Here is a 12,891-nt window from a genome sequence, read left to right as displayed (position 1 = left end):
CGGGATCATGGATTAACATATGGGATCGTGGGTCACACCCCAAAGGCTCTGCAAATAACTCACACGGACAAGGGAAGGGAAAGGGGAAAGGGGAAAAGGGGAAAAGGGGAAAAGGGGAAAGGGGAAAGGGAAAGGGAAAGGGAAAGGGAAAGGGGAAAAGGGGAAAAGGGGAAAAGGGGAAAGGGGAAAGGGGAAAGGGAAAGGGAAAGGGAAAGGGAAAGGGGAAAGGGAGAAGGGGAAAAGGGGAAAGGGAAAGGGGAAAGGGGAAAGGGGAAAGGGGAAAGGGAAAGGGGGAAGGGGAAAAGGGGAAAGGGGAAAGGGAAAGGGAAAGGGAAAGGGGAAAAGGGGAAAAGGGGAAAAGGGGAAAGGGGAAAGGGAAAGGGAAAGGGAAAGGGAAAGGGGAAAGGGAGAAGGGGAAAAGGGGAAAGGGGAAAGGGGAAAGGGGAAAGGGGAAAGGGAAAGGGGAAAGGGAAAGGGGAAAAGGGGAAAAGGGGAAAAGGGGAAAGGGGAAAGGGAAAGGGAAAGGGAAAGGGAAAGGGAAAGGGAAAGGGGAAAGGGAGAAGGGGAAAAGGGGAAAGGGGAAAGGGGAAAGGGGAAAGGGGAAAGGGGAAAGGGGAAAGGGGAAAAGGGGAAAGGGGAAAAGGGAAAGGGAAAGGGGAAAGGGAAAAGGGGAAAAGGGGAAAGGGGAAAGGGGAAAGGGGAAAAGGGGAAAAGGGAAAGGGAAAGGGAAAGGGAAAGGGGAAAGGGAAAAGGGGAAAAGGGAAAGGGAAAGGGAAAAAGGAAAGGGGAAAGGGGCAAAGGAAAAAGGAAAAGGGGAAAAGGGGAAAGGGAAAGGGAAAAGGGAAAGGGGATTTGGAGGTGGTTTCTCAGTTTATTTTATTTCCGTGCCAGTGGGGAAAAGGGAGATTCCGTTTATTATTTTTTCATGTCAGTGGGAAAAGGATGAAAATCTGGTGAAATTCCCCCATTTCTGACCTTCCCGAGCAGCCCCAAGGAGTTTCCCAGAGTTTCCCACGTGCTCTCCCGGGCTGCTTTGCCTGCAATAAAGGCGGAATAACGCCGGGGAAACCTGAAATGAACACACCGGCTCCCGGTGCCTCCGTTCCCCCGGTGGCTGCCAGCGCCGGGCCCACCCCGCCCCATCCCGGAGCGGCACCGGGACCCCGCAGCTCCACCCCAAAAAACTTGCAGGGTTTTTTTTGTCGCATCCCAAAGAAACAAACGCTTTCTGGAGCACATGCGGGCACGGGGAAGGAGAGGCCTCGCGACGCATCTGCTGCGGGAGCAGAAGGCAGCGCCGAGTGCCAAGTGCGAGGAGAAGGAGCCCGGGCCGTGATGCCAGGCAGGACTGCAGCACTACTAAGCAGAAGGAACGCAAACACGGAGCTGGCACGGCTGGCACCAAGAGCCCTGGATCCATCCCGTGGGCAGGGCGCGCCCGGTGCCAGGCCGGGATGAGCCGGGGCACCCGCGGCTCTGCAGGGCACCGGCGCCCGGCACAGCGAGCGGCCAGGGCAGCCTTGAGGTGCCCGAGGAGCCCGAGGAGCCCGAGGTGCCCGAGGAGCCCGAGGAGCCCGAGGTGCCAGAGCAGCCCGAGGTGCCCGAGCAGCCCGAGGTGCCCGAGGTGCCCGAGCAGCCCGAGCAGCCCGAGGTGCCCGAGGTGCCCGAGCAGCCCGAGGTGCCCGAGGAGCCCGAGGTGTCCGAGCAGCCCGAGGTGCCCGAGGTGCCCGGGGAGCCCGAGGTGCCAGAGCAGCCCGAGGTGCCCGAGCAGCCCGAGGTGCCCGAGGTGCCCGAGCAGCCCGAGCAGCCCGAGGTGCCCGAGGTGCCTGAGGTGCCCGAGCAGCCCGAGGTGCCCGAGGAGCCCGAGGTGCCCGAGCAGCCCGAGCAGCCCGAGGTGCCCGAGGAGCCCGAGGTGCCCGAGGTGCCCGAGGAGCCAGAGGTGACGGAGGAGCCCGAGGTGCCCGAGCAGCCCGAGGAGCCCGAGGTGCCCGAGGTGCCCGAGGTGCCCGAGCAGCCCGAGGTGCCCGAGCAGCCCGAGGTGCCCGAGGAGCCCGAGGAGCCCGAGGTGCCCGAGGTGCCCGAGGAGCCCGAGGAGCCCGAGGTGCCCGAGGTGGCCGCGGCACAGCTCAATGCTGGCTCTGACCTTTGCCAGGCCTGCCCTGCGCCCTGCCCAGGGGCTGCCACACCAGCCCGGCAGCACCGCAGGAATAACGAGCGGTGCCCCAATGCCCTCGGCATCCGCGGCGGGGAGCCGCTGCAGCACTGCCCGGCGCTGCGGGCACTGAGTGCTGCCATGCCAGCAGCCCCCGATGCCAGCTCGTCCCCAGCCCCCTTCGGAGGCAGCTGCGCTCCCACCGCTCCGGGAACACGTCGCGTCTTTCGAATTTCACCCCCGAACCAATTACGTTTCCCATCCTCTAAATCCTCCGCACATTACCCGGCAGCGCCGCCGCCGCTTTGACGGGAAATCATCGTTTGGGAATTCTGATTTTTGCTTTTTTTGCCGTTTCCCTCACGGAGAGAAGCGGGCCCGGCTCCTCCCCGCAGGTCGGGACGGGCATTAGTGCTGCTCGGGCTGCTCGGGAGGCAGTGCAATTGCATTAGCCACGCTCCGCCTGCCCTCGCCGGCTCCGTGCCTCCCTCCCGAGCTCGTTTCGCAGCGCCTGGCCCCGTTCCAGGTAGGAACAGCACACCTGGCAGCACCTCGCAGCTTTCTCGCCGGGCGCCCCGATTTGCAGGCAGAGGAAAACTGCTTCATTGCACAGCTCCGTCCCAGGAAACCCGGGATTCATTCCAGCCAGAGTCGGGATGAACGAACGAACAACTCTCAGTCCCGGGAAGTTACCCCAAAACTGTCTAAGGGATGATGCTGGATGCACAAATCAGAGTTTGGGGATGCCCAGAGACCTCGCCCGAAGCAAGGCACGGCTCTGCTGCCACCCGGGGATTTGGGGTGCAATCCCCCCTGTGCCCAGGCTGGCAGCAGCAAGGAGCTGCGGAGCCCCCGGGCAGCTCCGGGCTCAGCCCAAACCACGGCGGCTGCAGGGACTTAAAGGGCTCGCGATCAGAGGCTGTTTGTCCCGCAGCTTCACACCACAAGGAGCGAACTTTAATCTCCTCCGGGGCCTTGTTATCCTCTTTTCCGAGACTCATCCCATCGGATGTGCGGCCTGGGCAGAGGTTCCCGGGGAGGGGGAGCGGGGCCGGGCCCCTTCAGCTGCCACAAGTGGGGCAGGGAAATCGCCCCTGCGATTTTCCGGCGGCTGGAAAACCTCTCCAGGGCCTGGATCTGCTCTCGTGGGAGCTGTGTGGGGCCGCACACCAGTGAGCCCCCCGGCACCCCATTCCCTGCAGTGTTCTGGGGCAGTTTCCAGCTGCCTGTGACAAAAAGGTGCTTCCTTCACCCCTCAGCACTAATTTTATCAGTGATCTGGTCCTTGCTATGGCTAGCGGACAAGGGGAACGATTAATTCCCGTGTTTTTGGTGGAGGGAGGGCAGACCAGGAGGAAGCAGGGGAAGCTCTAATGCCACACGAGCGGCTCAGAGCAGGGTTTTTCGCGCACAGGGGTCCCACAGGACGCTCAGGGCCTGCCCTCACGGCAGCTCCCGGGGACAGCGGCACCCAACGGCAGCGGGCGGGGGCAGCCCGCGAGCGGCTGGCTTGGCCAGCCGGGGCGGGAAGGAAGCACTCAGAGCTCTCATCAGATGCTCCGAAAATTATTTCAGCTGCTAAAAATGCTAAACAAATTTGGATTTCAAAGGACATGTTCCAAACCCTTCCCCTTTGATAATTGCTTTTTGAGTCTTTTGGAGCCATCTGTCACGGATTTCGTTCCAGTCTCAGAGGGCCGATGTTCCCCTCCCCGGAGCGCCCGGGATGGGGGTGGCAGCTCCCCAGCGGGGCTTTGGGACCCTTCCGGCGCCCGGGGGGCTCCGGGAGAGCAAAGCCCAGAGCAGGGCAGCGGCCTCCCTCAGCCACGGGCCCGTGAGGGCGCCGGGCCCGGCACGGCGCGCCCCAGCGGCGGCGGCCGCCCCGTCCCTGCAGCGTTGCGGGCGCTCCGGAGTTACCTGGGCAGGGCAGGGGCAGGGGCGGTGTGGAGCGGGGTGCCCGGGCCGGCTCCGGGCGGGTCGCTGGCGGCTGGGCGCTCGCTCCGCGCTCGGGGCCGCGCCGCTCCCGGCGCTCCGTGAGGGGAGAGCCGCGCCCGCTGCGCCCCCTGGCGGCCCGCGCGCGGAAAAGCGCGGGAACCAGGCGGGACACGGCGGGGACACGGGGACACGGGGGGACAGGGACACTGGGACACGGGGGGACAGGGACACTGGGACACGGGGGGACACGGGGACACGGGGGGACAGGGACACGGCGGGGACACGGGGACACGGGGGGACAGGGACACTGGGACACGGCGGGGACACGGGGGGACAGGGACACGGGGACAGGGACACGGGGACAGGGACACGGCGGGGACACGGGGGGACAGGGACACTGGGACACGGGGGGACAGGGACACGGGGACATTGGGACAGGGACACTGGGACACGGGGGGACAGGGACACGGGGACATTGGGACAGGGACACTGGGACACGGGGACACGGGGACACGGGGACACGGGGACATTGGGACATTGGGACTGGGACACTGGGACACGGGGGGACAGGGACACTGGGACATTGGGACATTGGGACAGGGACACTGGGACATTGGGACAGGGACACGGCGGGGACACGGGGGGACAGGGACACTGGGACATTGGGACTGGGACACTGGGACATTGGGACTGGGACACTGGGACACGGGGACACGGGGGGACAGGGACACGGGGACACTGGGACATTGGGACTGGGACACTGGGACATTGGGACTGGGACACTGGGACACGGGGACAGGGACACTGGGACATTGGGACAGGGACACTGGGACACGGGGACAGGGACACTGGGACATTGGGACAGGGACACGGCGGGGACACGGGGACACTGGGACATTGGGACAGGGACACTGGGACACGGGGACAGGGACACTGGGACATTGGGACAGGGACACGGCGGGGACACGGGGACACTGGGACATTGGGACAGGGACACTGGGACACGGGGACAGGGACACTGGGACATTGGGACAGGGACACGGCGGGGACACGGGGACACTGGGACATTGGGACTGGGACACTGGGACATTGGGACAGGGACACTGGGACATTGGGACATTGGGACAGGGACACTGGGACATTGGGACAGGGACACTGGGACATTGGGACAGGGACACGGCGGGGACACGGGGACACGGGGGGACAGGGACACGGCGGGGACACGGGGACAGGGACACTGGGACAGGGACAGGGACACTGGAACAGGGACACTGGGACTGGGACAGGGACACGGCGGGGACAGCGACACTGGGACAGGGACACTGGGACAGGGAAACGGCCGGGACGGGGACGGGGACACTGGGACACTGGGACACAGGGACAGCGACACAGGGACACTGGGACAGGGACACTATGGCGGGGACACTGGGACAGGGAAACGGCGGGGACGGGGACACTGGGACAGGGACACTGCAGGGACAGGGACAGGGACACAGGGACAGGGACACAGGGACATTGGGACAGGGTCAGGGACAGGGACACTGCGGGGACAGGAACAGGGACATTGGGACAGCGACACTATGGCAGGGACACTGGGACAGGGACACTGCAGGAACAGCAACACTGCAGGGACAGCGACACTGGGACAGGGACAGGGAAAGGGACACTGGGACAGGGACACTCTGATAGGGACACTGTGGCAGTGACAGTGACACCGTCCCGGGCTGTGCCACCTCCCCATGGCAGTGCCACCTCCCCAGGGTCCAGCCTGGCCCGGGGCACTCCAGGACCCAGGGGCAGCCCCGCGGCTCTGGGCACCAGTGCCAGCCGTGCCCACCCTGCCGGCCAGGGGACAACGCCGGCAGCAGCACACAGCCCCCCCTGCAGTTCCCAGCCCCTCGCAGCCCCTCCTTCGTCCCGTCCCCTTCCCAAATCCTCGGGGGTTTTGCCACTTGGCCCCTTCCATCCCACTGCCATTGCCATTCTATTGTCACTGCCATTGCCATTGCCATCGTCATTGCCATCCCATTCCCATTGCCATTCCATTTCCATCCCATTCCCATTGCTATTCCCATCCCGTCCCATCCCATTATCCCATCCCATCCCATCCCATCCCATCCCATCCCGTCCCACCCCATCCCATCCCATCCCATTATCCCATCCCATCCCATTATCCCATCCCATCCCATTATCCCACCCCATCCCATCCCATCCCATCCCATCCCATCCCATCCCATCCCATCCCATCCCATCCCATCCCATCCCATCCCATTATCCCATCCCGTCCCACCCCATCCCATCCCATCCCATCCCATCCCATCCCATCCCATCCCATCCCATCCCATCCCATCCCATCCCATCCCATTATCCCATCCCGTCCCACCCCATCCCATCCCACCCCATCCCATCCCACCCCATCCCATCCCACCCCACCCCATCCCATCCCATCCCATCCCATCCCATCCCATCCCATCCCATCCCATCCCATCCCATCCCATCCCATCCCATCCCATCCCATCCCATTATCCCATCCCGTCCCACCCCATCCCATCCCACCCCATCCCATCCCACCCCACCCCATCCCATCCCATCCCATCCCATCCCATCCCATCCCATCCCATCCCATCCCATCCCATCCCATCCCACCCCATCCCATCCCATCCCATCCCATCCCATCCCATTATCCCATCCCATCCCATCCCATCCCATCCCATCCCATCCCATCCCATCCCATCCCATCCCATCCCATCCCATCCCATCCCATCCCATCCCATCCCATTATCCCATCCCATCCCATTATCCCATCCCATCCCATTATCCCACCCCATCCCACCCCATCCCATTATCCCATCCCATTATCCCATTATCCCATTATTATCCCATTATCCCACCCCATTCCCACACAGCCTCGCGTGTCTCCTGGGACAGCGGCACGCCCAAGAGCAGGACAGAATCCCACCGGGAAACGAGACTGGAAGCACAGCGGGAAACGGAGCCGAGTTAAAGTTTTGGGAACTGTTCCCTCCTGCTGGAATTCGGGATTGTACCAGAGCCAAGGCCATCCAATGCTCACAAATGCAAATCAAGCACTCGGAATGGGATGGGCTGGGGCAGCAAACCCCGCGTGCGGCCCTTCCCCAGAGCAGAACCCACGTGGGGAGGAGCTGGGCTGGTGTTTCTGGAGATGACCCCGCAAAGGCACGTCCAGGACACCCGGCTGGAGCAGAGCCAGCTCCTGGAGGGTGACACGGGGCCACAAGAATTCCTCGTTCTTGATTTTGCTGCTATCGAACTCCAAAGTGCAAAGCTCTGGGGCTAAAAATAGCTCAGCTGTTCAAGCGGTGATTTGGTCGTGGGGAAAAAAACCCCTCACTTTCAATCAGCTCTTTGAACAGCCCTTTGAAACGGCAGTTTTGAAAAGAAACTTTTTGTTCGGTGGAGAAAATGCACTCCTCGAACACTCCCCCCCGCCAATTTACCTGAAATCTTGACGGCCCCAATCCCCGGAGCCGCGAGGGGTGGGAACGGCACAGAGGGAACCCTAGGAATGAGCAGTTGTTTTCCAGAACTCATTCCAAATGCGTTCAGCTCCCAATTAAAGAAACGAATCTGTGCTCACGAATGCAAATAAGAACGCAGCCGTCCTTGCAGGCCGTATCCAAGAGAAAATTCCCTCTTTCCCTTCCCTCTCCTGGCCCCCCTGAGCCGGGGGACAGCCTGGGTGCAGGGACATTATCCATAAAGCCTGTAATCCAATCCAGCCCTTCCTACAACACTTTCACAGCGCGCCGGGATTTTTTTTTAAGGATATTTTCTATTTTCATCCCGTGATCCCGTGTAATACATAGTCTTGGCATTTCTTATCACTCCCAACCATGCCTTTCGCAATTTTTTTCATGTTTGTTCCAAATTTCAGGGCTGCGCGTCCTTTTTGCCTCAGACCAAACGCCTATCGCGCCTTCTCATCATTTTAATTAAACCAGGGCCGAGCCAGGGCAAATGTTTGATTTTGACTCCAAAGGTGCATGCAAATCGGCGGCTCCATTTTGATCGGGGATGGAAAAGCTCCATCCCTCCTGCCAAACCCGGGGCTGCAAATGCAAAGCTGCATTCCCACGTTCAGCGGAACTCGTCCGGGCATTGTTTTCAAGATCCACAGCGAATCCGACGCCGTAAAACTCGGATTTTCTCACTCGCCGTCGGAATTCATCAACTCCCAACAAGCCGAGCCTGAAATTTGCATGAAATGGCTCCGGAAACAAAATTTCCCAGCATGGGAACGATCTCCAAATGACTTCCTCTTGTAATGGCTTCCCATTAAAGGCACTTCCAAGCGCAGCTGCGGGGACGGCGCCCGCGGAATTCGCGTCTTGGGCTGGAGCAGGATCCCAGCCGGGTTGATTCCTGAACCTCGGGAATGTCACCCAGATGTGGGTGCTGGCCCCAAATCCCGGCACGATTTGGGTTGGGAGGGCCAAGGAGCGGTGGGACACCCTCCGTTCCCTGCCCGCCTTCTCCTGGATGTTTTTTCAGACCGAGTGGATTTGAGTTATTTATTGGGAGCGTGGAAATAAATTGTAATTTGGATGTAATGTTCCCCAAAAGCCATTCAGGCAAAATCTCTTTTTAACTGTGCCTAATTACGGATCGGCACCAAAACCGGCAGCAGCCAACGGAATGTTGATTATTTCTCCTGCAAAGGGGAAAAATCATAAATTCTTTCTAATGGGATCTTTAATAATAAAAAAGAACATAATCATTACTACCCAAAGACGGATGGCTTCCATGGGGCTTCCTCACCAGCATTTTGTCTGATTCCATCTCCGTCGCGCTCGCAGCATTAATTATTGGAGACTAATTAGGCAAAATTGCGATGGAAACCCTAATGAAAATGGGTTTCCCAAAGCCCGAACTCCTTTGGTTTCTCTCTGAGTCTTCCCAGCCCGCGGGTTCTGTGCTCAGATCACCCTGCTCCAGCTCGATAAAAACGGGGAAAACATCAGGGAACGGGTTCTTCCTTTTGCTGCTTTTCCGTGTGGGATGCTCTGCCGTCATGTGTGTCCCACGTGTGTGACATTCCTGCGGCCCCCTGCTGAGCCCAGACACGACCCAGGCTGCTTTCCTTGGCCACGAGCCCTGGGATGACGGCTCACACAAGAAAAAGAAGCGTGGCTTGAGGCTGTGTGCTTTCCCAGCTGAAATTTTGGGGTTTTTTTTTGCTTTTTTCCCCCACCACCCACCACCCCTGTGGTGCAATTCTCTGCAGCTCGGGCCATACCACTGCAATGGTGACCTTAATCAGGATTATTTGTTAATGATCTCAGGCAGGATCTCATCACCCACATCCCAAAACTGGAATTCTGGAGCAGCATTCCACCCGAGCTCCAGGAGTCCCAGGATCCTTCCTTCCCAGGATCCACCCGCCATCCTTGTGGAATTAATTAAAAGCATAAAGAGAAAAAACTCCTCAGCCCTTTCTGCAGGCTGCTCGGGGCGTGCTCCAAGTATTTGGGGGCGGTAATGAAGAGGAGAAGGGGAGGAAGAGTTGGAGTTTTGCTGCAGCTCCCTGGGCTGAGTCGCGGCCGCTTTTTCCCCTCATTACCTAAGAAGATTAAGGGCTTTGGGTTGGAAAAGTCCGCTCTGTCTCTCCTCGGCGGGTATTTAGAGGGTGTAATTCCCGATTAAGTTTGGCTGAGGGGAGTGAAGGGAGCAGAGATCCCTCCAGGAGGAGCTGGAGGGGTGAGATGGCTTGCCAGATATCCCCGTCAGATGTGCGGCGCGGCCTAATGGGATTTGCAGGAATAATCTGCCCCCCAAAGCTCTTCCCATCACACTTGTTAAAGCGGCTCTGAAATAATAAAAGGAATAAAAGGAAAGCGCTGCCAGGGGGAGATAAAATCGCTGCCTGTGGAGGGGAGACCTTGAGCCACAGCTGGGCTGTGCTGGGATTTTGGGCAGCCAGCAGCGAATCCAGAGCTGTCCTGGGGCACACCTCTCTCTACCAACCCCCTGCTTCTCCAATTTAAAAAATAAACTTCCCTAAATCCAGGCAAGATGGAAATTTAGCTGAGGAGGGGCTGCCAGTTCCCTGCTCTTTGTGCTTTGAGTTTTGGGGCTGCTGGGGAGTCCAGTCCCTGATCCCTTCAACTCTTCCTGCACCTGAGCTGGGAGAAAGAGAGAGAACTTGGGAGGGAAAAAGAAGCCTGAAATCAGAATATTTCAGCCCAATCGCAGCAGGGATGCTCTGACGCCTCTTTGGGGTGAGGCTGGCGGTGCCAGCAGCGCGTGGGGGGTGTTACACCCACCCTACTCCCAGGTGTAGCTGCTACTCGGGGTGTGCAGCCAGGGTCGGCCACGCTTAAAGGGATTTATTTTCCTTGGGAGAGCAGCGTTGCTTTCCCCTCCTGATCCTCGCGGGTTAACAACCCCCAGGGAATTACCGATTTCCCTAAAACCATCCCGATTTTGCCAGAAAAGAGTCAGCAAAGTTTAATCCTCGTGGCTGGGCACGGCAGTGTGGACTCAGCAGGAACTGGGGGAAAAATGAACGGAGGAAAAAAGCAAAAAAATAACTTTAAAACTCGGCGTTGTGGCTGCAAAACGGGGAAATAAACCCTCGCTGTGCCCACCCCGGGCTGGGTGAGCCCGGGGAACGCCAGGATGGCAGTGCCAGCCCCGTGGCTGGCGGTGCCCGCTCAGCCGGGCTGCCTGGTGCCCACGGGGAGCTGCAGACGCTGCCAGATTGGCCAGCAGATGGTACAGCCCACTCGCGCAGAAATATTTGAAAGGGCAACAAAATACAGCAGAAGCCACTTGACAGCCCACATGGCTGGCGTGGGATTGGCCAAAACTCCTCTGGGGGCACAGCCAGCGCCGGGCACAGCACCAGGGGTGCCACCCAAACGCTGCCAAGGCAGCGGGAGCGGCTCGGTGCCAGGCTGGCAGGGCACATCTGCAGGGGAAGAAATCCAGCGGTGATTCCTCGCCGTGCCCCAGCAGCTTCTTGCTCCTCACCTCTGGAGACGGAGAATTCCCAGCCCTGGGGAGCTGGCAGTGCCAGCCTGGCACAGCTGGGAAAGGGCAAAAAGGGCACAGGGGCAGGAATCCCCCCAGCCCTGCTCCTGGGCACTCTGCAGCCAGCCTGGCACAGCCGGGAGTGCCCACCGCCCACCTCAGCACACAGGGAACGCCCCCAGTGCCACAGGGCGTGGAACTGCCGGCACAGGGTGCCAACCCCAGCCAGAAATGAGGCCCCAAAGGTGCCCAGCAGGGACTGGCACGGCCCGCCTGGCACCTCGTGGGGCAGAGCAGGATCCCCGTTTGCTTTTTCCCTCTCGACCCGGCAACTGCTGACTGGAACGTTTCTATTGTGGAGGTTTATGCTAAATAGGCATATCTTAATTGCATTCGTCAAAATAATTAGCTAATATATTTTTCGCATAATGACGAGGTAAGCAAATATCACCGGAGCTCAGTGCTTCGTGCCTGAGTAAATTTGGGAAATTAACAGACTCCCCATTTCCTAATTATCCGCCTTTTATTCCAAACTCAAACAATGCGATGCTCCTTTTCAAGCACCTGGTTTGGCGGTTTTTTTCCCTCCCCTGATTTTAGCAAGGAAACGGGAATGATCCTTCCTGCCCTTCCCTGTTGGAGGCACTTTGGAAATCACAAAATCTGGATTTTCAGAGAGAGAAAACCTTGGAAGGGGCAGGATTGGGTCCCCAAGCCCGCAGGAGGTGGCACTTGGGGACACGAGTGGCTCCACCTCGGCTCCTGGAAGGGTTTTCCGAGGTGAACACAACCCCAGAGGAGGAGATTTGGGACTGAGGATGACGAGGATGGGCAGAAGGAGGATCCACCGCTCTGGATCTGCTTCTGCTGTTGGGGTCCCCAACCCCAGCAGCTCCCGGGGTGCTCCGAGCGTTAATTAACACAATTAACAGCAGCTCTGATTAGCAGAGAGGAGCCGTGAGCTCACCCCTTCCTGCGGCCAGGCAGGGACACCCGGGAGATGTGACAGGGGACATGGGGCAGGTGACAACACGGCACACGGGACATGGCACACGACACACGACACACGACACACGGAACATGGCATGGCGGCGGCTCCGGGCACCGCGGGGGGGTTCATTTTCTGCCTAGGTGGCTCTGGCAGCCACGTCTCGTGCTCTACTTAGCATTTCCCTCCCCTGCCGCCGTGCCATGTGCGGGCACAGATGGCACCATTTATCTTTCATTCCCTTTGCCACCGGCAGCCCGGGACGGGGACGGGGACAGGGACAGGGGCAGGGAAAGGGACAGGGACAGGGACAGGGGACAGGGGACAGGGACAGGGACAGGGGACAGGGACAGGGACAGGGACAGGGAAAGGGACAGGGACAGGGACAGGGACAGGGACAGGGACAGGGGACAGGGACAGGGACAGGGACAGGGAAAGGGACAGGGACAGGGACAGGGACAGGGACAGGGACAGGAGCAGGGACAGGGACAGGGACAGGAGCAGGGACAGGGACAGGGACAGGGACAGGGACAGGGACAGGGGACAGGGGACAGGGACAGGGACAGGGACAGGGACAGGGACAGGGACAGGGGACAGGGACAGGGACAGGGACAGGGACAGGGACAGGAGCAGGGACAGGGACAGGGACAGGGACAGGGGACAGGGACAGGGACAGGGACAGGGGACAGGGACAGGGACAGGGACAGGGACAGGAGCAGGGACAGGGACAGGGACAGGGACAGGGGACAGGGACAGGGACAGGGACAGGGGACAGGGACAGGGACAGGGACAGGGACAGGGA

Source organism: Passer domesticus, chromosome Z, assembly GCF_036417665.1.
Source record: "Passer domesticus isolate bPasDom1 chromosome Z, bPasDom1.hap1, whole genome shotgun sequence".
NCBI lineage: Eukaryota > Metazoa > Chordata > Aves > Passeriformes > Passeridae > Passer > Passer domesticus.
Note: the sequence above shows the minus strand (reverse complement) of the source record.